We start from the raw sequence: 8,179 nt of genomic DNA, 5'->3' as shown, positions 1-8,179 counted from the left end.
CACAAGTGTTTAATTACAGTGATTTGCTTTAAGGAAATTATTGTCATTTAGGAAAATATATCTTATTCGTAAGTCATTCAGGCAAAATATATACATATACATACTTATGTATTAGCAAATATTCATTTAAATTATGTCAATGCTAAGTCTTCTTATCCTTATTGAAATTAAGTAATTTCAAATAATAGTGTAAGATGTAATGAACATCGCAAATTAATAGACCTAAGAAAGATAAACTTTAGTATCCTTTCTATCACTATTGATTTAATGGACGGCAAATTCCATTTACTTCGGAATTCAAACTCGAGAATAAGAGTTTTTTAGATTGATTTGTAAATTAATTCAGATTCAGATATGAAGAGTTTGTTAATTATACTTGCCAAAATGAATCAAAAAAGAAAAATCCATTACCATACTATCAAAGTTTGATCTCTTTTGTCACCAATACATATACAAAGAAGATAAATTTTAATAATTTTTTAATTGCTGTTTGTTTATTTTTCGCCTTAGAAAAAAAAATATATACATATTTATTATCAAATAAGGAGCTTTTATTCTCTCAAAAAATCTAATGCGATTTTTGATGACTAGACAAAGTCGTTTATTGATGCTGATAAAATCAGCAAAAAGAAATAGTAGTTGAAAATGTAGTTCTAGCAAATGCCAAGCAGATGTCTCTAATATAACAATTTGCATACTGGCATAAGAGTCCATAAAAAATAATGGGAAATTTAATGTACATGCTGGCCAACTTTTGATGACATTCAACAATTGAGAAGTGTGTTGGTTGGGCAAGGGTTTGGGGAGGGGCAGAAGTGTTTAGTATTACAAGTTAAAGTTTAATCGCCTTAGTCATACCTTGACTGTTGCGTAGGCTAATTGAAATTATTTTGAATGGTTGTAAGGGTTAAAGTCGGTTGCTTAGCTGGATTTAGATGGTTTGGTCGGAAAGTTAAATGGCTCATTTCGATATGTAATCCAATGTAATGTGCATCAAGTCCTTCGTTGCCTTCGTAATCTCCGCTGTCTGTCTGTCTGGCTGGCCGTCTCTGCCTCATCGTTTTGGCGTAATAGAAAACCCTTTAGCCAAGTTGCTGCTGTTGTTGTTGTTGTTGTGTTAAATCCATGTTAGTGCTAGCCAAAATTGTTATCCTTACATTGTATGCCCCTGCCACATTGTCCCGCAACCCTATATTCATTTTTTGCCAACACGCCCCGCTCGTTGCTCGTTCCATATATACGTACATATAGCTATGGGTACGTCATTTACATTATTATGATGAGATGCAAATCTCGTTAAAGGACACTTCAGCCACGGCTCGGCCCTGCCCAGCCCAGCCCAGCACAGCTCAGCCCTCTGTTAGTCAGTCAGGCTGCTGTAGCAATCGCAGTGGCAGCAGTGGCTGTCGTTGTCCTTTCATGCCATATAGACTACACTTCAATATGTGTGCCATATGCCCCGCTTCACCGACATCTCTGTAGTACATTGCTTCTTTTGCCTTTTCTCTTGCCTTTTCCTCTGTCTGTGTTATTCTTATGCAAATTACATTTCCTGTGTTTGAGCTACAGCTTGTAGATACATGTGTATGGACACACACACAGACACACACACACACATGCTGTCACACAGACATATACATTCTATATATCCCAACATATTTGTATGTACATACATACGTACATACATAGATAAAATATATATTTCATACAATTCTTTTCGTAAAAGTCACCAACGAACGAAGCAAGCAAAAGCGCTCATAAATGTTTTCCCTCTGCCTTAGTGCCATGATTTGCATTTGTAAACTTTAGTGTCCTTATTTTTTGCATCATTTTTTTTCCCTCTCATTTTTTGTTGCTCTCAACATATTTTCCCCACAGATTTAGTTTGTTACACACACACACACACACGTAAACCCACGCCTACAACCAAATTTTCAATATCTAGATTATAAGTTTTTTGTTTTGCTATTTTTTTTTTTTTTGTGGTAATTTTAAAAACTCATTAGCTATACATATTAAGGTCAATTTTAGTAGTCACTCGATAGATGCCGCATCAGCACATTATACACTATACAAGGAAGGATACTATGCATTGGTCCACTACAAAATTCAGTTTTACTATCAAGAATTTCAATTGAATAGAAGTTTTTCTATGAATTATTTAAACTTTGATTATGAAAGCATACCTTTTGGGGCATTTACTTAGATAGGTATGCTTTAAAACAATAATTTGTGGAAATGTTCAATAGGCAAATAAACTCATGATCATAAATCTGTCAAAAGCAATGAGTGTAGCATACTTATTGGGGCATAGCTTGAGCCAATGAACTCTCTAAGAGTATAAATATTGCGACCTTTTTCCATTCAATACAACTACTACTCACATCCCAGCTAAAAACTGTGATAGCACTTTCACTCTACTTAATTTTGTGTGTGTGTGTGTGTGTTTTTTTTTACTGTTGTCATCTCAGCGAGGTCTGGTTAATGGTCGCCCAGGCAGCAACCACGTCTGACAATTGGAAAATTGGAAGTTAAAACCATTAAATAAATGAGCGTCATACAAGAGCTGAGCAGGAGGAGGAGGAGAAGGAGGATGAGATAGATAGATAGAATGAGAGTATATGTATATTGAGTAGAAAGAGTGAACGAGAATGGAATCACAGTTGAGTTGCTATTTGGCATTTTTATCTCTTTCGATTTGCACAGTCATTCAATATAACCCGGCCCCTGACAAATGAACAGAGAAAGAGAGAGAGAGAGAGAGAGAGAGAGAAACAAAGGGACAGACAAACTTACAGAGAGACAAACAAACAGGAAGCCTTGTTTGAAAGTCAACAGTTTTAACCTAATCACAGTGGATTTTATTGCTTGCCGCTCAACTTAAAATCGATACCAAAGGTCCCTTTTTTTGTGTGAGGTGGCTCTTAGAACGAACCATTTTGCGGTAGGACCGCACCACACAGAGCGGGAATCATTAGGTTTTCCCTTTTGCTGCGTAAGAATTTTCGTTAGATGCGTTAAGTGGCCAGGACCAGAACCAGAAACAGGGAAAAAGCTTTCCGGGGAGTCATTTTTGGTTGAAGGGTGACGAAGTTCTTTCTTTTGGTGTATGTGTGGGTTGTGGGTAAGGGATATATATATATATATATATATGTGTGTGTGTGTGTGTGTGTGTGTGTGTGTGTGTGGGTGTATTTGTATGTGTTGTAAGCTCTCAATGTTATTTATCTCTAGATTAAATGGATTTGTGTGTAGAAATTGTCTATTTAGACTAAAGTAAAAGAGCCCAGTTAGCAGTAAGAGCAAAGTTACCACCCATAGAAAGAAATGGAAATGGAGAAGGTTGTGCCGTAAGTTCATTGTTTGAAACAAGGTTTTTCGGTTCGTAGATTAAGGGCGTTATTTTTTTTTTTTTTCTGTTTGCCCCACAGGCAAAATGGGAGGAAGTGCAGCTTAACGCTTTTACAATTTTGTTCTAGGTTTTATTGTCAATTAGAAACTGACAAGTGGCTGACGATAGACGATATAGTATGGATATATAGTACCATGAACATTTTGCCCTTTCTCTATGTTTCTTTGTCTCTTTTTTTCCCTCGTTGTTGTTTTTGTTATATTGTTCCTGTTGAAGTGCAATTGCCTAACGATTGCTCTCATTCCATATACATACATTTGTATGTGTGCGTGTGGGTGTGGGTGCGTGTGTGTGTGTATTGATGTAAGGATACTTGGGGCAATCTCTTGTATTTGTTGAATACAGAAAACAGAGTGCCTGGCAGCGTTTGCAAGTGTTTGTCAGCCAATTAATGACTAGAATGACTGCCATGACTTTGAACTATTTCCATGAAAGATGAAAAAACCAAAAGAAAAAAAGAAAAATGGTAACAACATTCTACAACACAGACCAAAAAAAAAACAAACTGAAAAACGTGGTCAAAACTGTCATCTGTCAATTTGCCGAAGCCATTTTGCTCCTTCACGTTTCATTTGAACACTTTTATTGGCTTCACATTGGTAGTGTGTGTGTGTGTGTGTGTGAGTCCATGTGTGTGCACCAAATGTCGAAATGTGAGCCACATAAATGTCACTATCGAGAGTTGTTTCTTTTTTTTCTCTCTCTCTCTCTCTCTTTCTCTTTTTTACTTTTGCTGTCCATTTACAAAACATCTGCAGTTGAAATGCGCGTTTCAATGCTAAAAAGTTTATATTCCATCGAGAGCATCTGTAATAAAATCAATTTCCACTAGAAATGGCAACAGTTTCGTTGGCTCGAATGAAATATTATTGAGTGCTAAAAGTGATGCTAGTGATAATCAGAACAAAAATGAATTGTGTTTTTTGTTTTTTTTCCGAATGGCAATAAAGATTTGTATTAACCAAAGCATTTTAAAGAATGATATCTAAACAATAAGTTGACTTAAATTATGTGAGTCATTGATAAAGTATTGGATGACATAATAGTTGGCTTTGATAATTCACTAATTTATGTGTGCAATTAGCCAAAAAGGTTATAAAAGGAATTTTTAATCAGGGTTCTATTTTAAAAAATTTGTTTGACTCTAGCTTTTATAATCTTTGGGATGTAGGAGTTTATAAAGATGAACGGACTGATTGACATGGGTAGATCGACTTCTTATTAAATACAATTTTATATCATTTTATTGGGAACTCTTGATTCTGTCTCTCACATAGATTTAGTTGACTTTAACTTACCATTTAAGTCTATAATTTTATAGTATGAATGGCAAAAAAGACAACTTTAGCTATGCTGTTACACGTATTTGACCATAATTTGTTCCAAATAATTTTTGTTTTGCTTCTCAATATAGTCATATACATACATACATACATACATACATACATACATACATACATACATACATACATACATATGTACATACATACATACATACATACATACATACGTATATAACTGTATGGCCTTAAATAACTGTCTCTTACAATTAATTTTTTTTTGCTTAGCACACCACAAACATTTTTTTTTCGTTCCTTTGTGGTTTGTGTGACATTTTAGTAATCTATATTTCTGCGTCTGTGTAGCAACAGAAATGTTTTCTTACTTTGTTTAATTAGGCATTAAAATTAATTGTTAAATTACCTACCAATTACGCAGCCGTTAACGCTAACCAATTCAGATCTGAATTGGCTTTTTTAGGAATTGTAATCTAAACTGATTGAAACCATAATAATCTACATAAATAATTCAAATACCAAATTTCAACACAAAATTACAAATTGTTGTCATACAATTTATACTTTTTGTTAACTAACTATAACAAATTCCATGACAAAATTTCAAATTTTTTCATAAAAAGTATTCTTTATTCAGTCGGATGGAATTACAATACCTAATTAAACAAAATTTGGTCAACAACTGTAAATCAATACCATGCACATTTGCTTTGTGTCTAAAAACGAATTAAATAGAATATAACAGTTTATGATTTACAGTTTAGTACACCAATAAAGCTGATTTTCGAACTAAAACTACCCGTGATAATGAAAAGCTTAAGTATTAAACTAACACAAATGACTCAGCTTCTCTTAATTAAGGGGTCAACTTCTATTAAAAACATCCGATTTGATACCAATATTGGAATGCTATATAAAATTATAATACATTCAAAACATTCTGCATTTGTCTACACTATTATCAAAATTATTGGCTTAATTTTTCTAGATATCGAAGCTTATACAAACATCCAAACGATTTGCCATGGTTTCATCCTTTTCGAATTATGTTTATCTATCCTTTTTATACCATACACCCATAGGGTGAAATGGTGTATTAAAGTCGCCAAAATGCATCTAACAGGCAGAAGGAAGCTTTTCCGACCACATAAAGTATATATATTCTTGATCAATATCAACAGCCGAGACGATCTAACCATGTCCGTCCGTCCGTCCGTATGAACACTCAGATCCCGGAGACTATAAGAGCTAGAGCCACCAAATTTGGTATGTAGTCTCATGTAGCATGTACAGTTATCGAGTTTGTTTTAAATTTTTGCCACGCCTCCTACCGTCCCCGCAAATTAAATAAAACCGATTTTCTCAACCACAATACTAACTAGATACAACAAATTGGGTATGTATATTTGCTTAGTAAATACTTAGCCCCTTTCCTTGTGAACTTAAATTTGACACATTTAAATTAAATACTAATATCCAGCAAAATACCAAATTTGATCAAAATCGGAATAAAAATGGCCAAGTTATGCATATAAACGTTTTCCATAAGTTGGCCGTTGGCTGGTGGGGGCGCTAGGGTGCTCGTATGCTTATGTGAGCGAGATACTAAGATATGCTTATAAAAAGCATGTGAAAATGCATTTATTTAATAAATTTTAAATATTTGCTTTACTGGTGTATGGTATACCTAAGTCATTTAATTATGAGTAATTTCTTGCAGACCTACTTTAAGAAGATTTTTCTCTATTTCTATTGATATATTTGTAAAGAGAAGTAGGAATTTTAATGGATGGTTATATAATGGTCCGATCTGACAAATTGTGAAACTTGATCTCAATGAGTTAAAAAAAGGATTAATCTTCAATCTTTATTTTAGTAGCTTTCTAATTGAGACAGACGGACACGACTATATCGATTCGGATTCCCATGCTGAGCAAGGCGAGAATCAATCAAATTCTCTCTTTCACCGATCGTTCCTATATGCTATATATCGTTCCTTATATGCTATATGCATATAATGGTTCGATCTTGATGAATTGACATTTGACTGTGTAGTAGACTATTTTTCGATAAGACAAATTTGAAAAACACGCCTTGTTTATTCTGTCAATTTGAACAAAAAGCAAGTAATACGAATTTGGGACATTTAGTTCAGTTTTTTTAGTTTTTCAGGGAAGGCAGACCAGTTAGGATAGGGCATTTTTACTTTAAATTTGTTTTAGATGTTATTAGAAGTAAAAAAAAAAAAACAAAATACAAAAATGAAGATCTAATTTTGGCTTGTTGTGAAATTCAAAATTAAAGAGTTGACTTCTTGCAACCTCCAGCGATGTCCCATGCTAAGAATACCTGGCGACGTTAGCAGCTGGCACAGGACGTCTTGCATTTACAGAAAGAGCCAATCAAATGGATAATGAAGACAAGGATGCCCACTTGACATTGAACAGGTAAGCAATAGATACCGGAAAGAACTTTGAAATAAATGGGGTAAACTATTGGAGAATCCTTTAACTGAGCGCGAATTCTCCTGTAGCTATTCGAGAGATGATCTATTCGAGGATCAAAAACATGTAGCTATGGCTCCTTTCTTCATATGCGACAATGAATATCGATGGTCTCCTTAGTTATCTGGGCGAGAAGAAGGAAGGAGAATAGCAAAGCCTTCCATTCTCTGGCCGACAAGGGACCCTTCTCAAATGTTGGACGAAGGCGTTGCAGAGTATGCTGACTATTTTGACTATTATGGTTACAGTTCCGGACAATCAAGAGCGCATGGACATTGAAGACAAGGTGGTACCTGAATTGAGTGATGGAATATCAACTACTCTTCAGAAATCTGACCAAAAATTGCATCATCTACATTTAATGAAGTGGGTCTTGTCCGGAAAGCAGAAGCATTGTGGGGCTCAGATTTAGATACATTGGACGACCGACTAGCCAGTCTATTCCAGTTTTATAATCGCCGTTTGTTAGAAGCAGAAACCAAAAAACTTGCAGTTTAAATAAAAAGCCACGCAAGCCATTTAGATACTTCGAAGTCAACACATGTTCTTTTTTATTAATATTTCGGTCTAAGTCCGCAGTCGGCATAAGTCTGGCCCAGATCTACATCTAATGTTTCTATATGTAGTTGGAAAGATTTTCCAGTATCTAGAAGTCATTTCAAAGTTGCTTGTAAAAACCATGTGAACAGAATTGTTTTAAAATACGTAAATGCTTTTGTTATAAATTTGAAATATTTGTTTTACTGGTGTATGCTATACCTACATAAGTCGGCGAGACGACTTTCTTTATTTCAATAGGAATTGGGTATACTGATTTCTAATTAAAAATTTACTTTTTTTTTTTTTTTTATTAGTGATATTCTATTCGAATTAATGAAATTCTAATATAGATTGGATTTTCCATGTCACACTGTACTGGGAATTCCCGTGGAGTTATCATGGCCTACAAATAACTCGTTGAAATT

General features: G+C 34.5%; 1 long non-coding RNA gene across 1 annotated transcript; it reads left to right on the top strand.

The window, feature by feature from the left end:
* Positions 1 to 6,737: 6,737 nt before the first annotated feature.
* On the top strand, positions 6,738 to 7,747 carry LOC111518974. The gene is made up of 2 exons (XR_002724184.2): positions 6,738 to 7,157; positions 7,244 to 7,747. It is a non-coding gene; the product is annotated as an uncharacterized LOC111518974 (long non-coding RNA).
* Positions 7,748 to 8,179: the final 432 nt, after the last annotated feature.

Source organism: Drosophila willistoni (genome assembly GCF_018902025.1).
Source record: "Drosophila willistoni isolate 14030-0811.24 chromosome XR unlocalized genomic scaffold, UCI_dwil_1.1 Seg143, whole genome shotgun sequence".
Classification (NCBI taxonomy): domain Eukaryota; kingdom Metazoa; phylum Arthropoda; class Insecta; order Diptera; family Drosophilidae; genus Drosophila; species Drosophila willistoni.
This window is presented reverse-complemented; position numbering and strand designations above follow the sequence as displayed.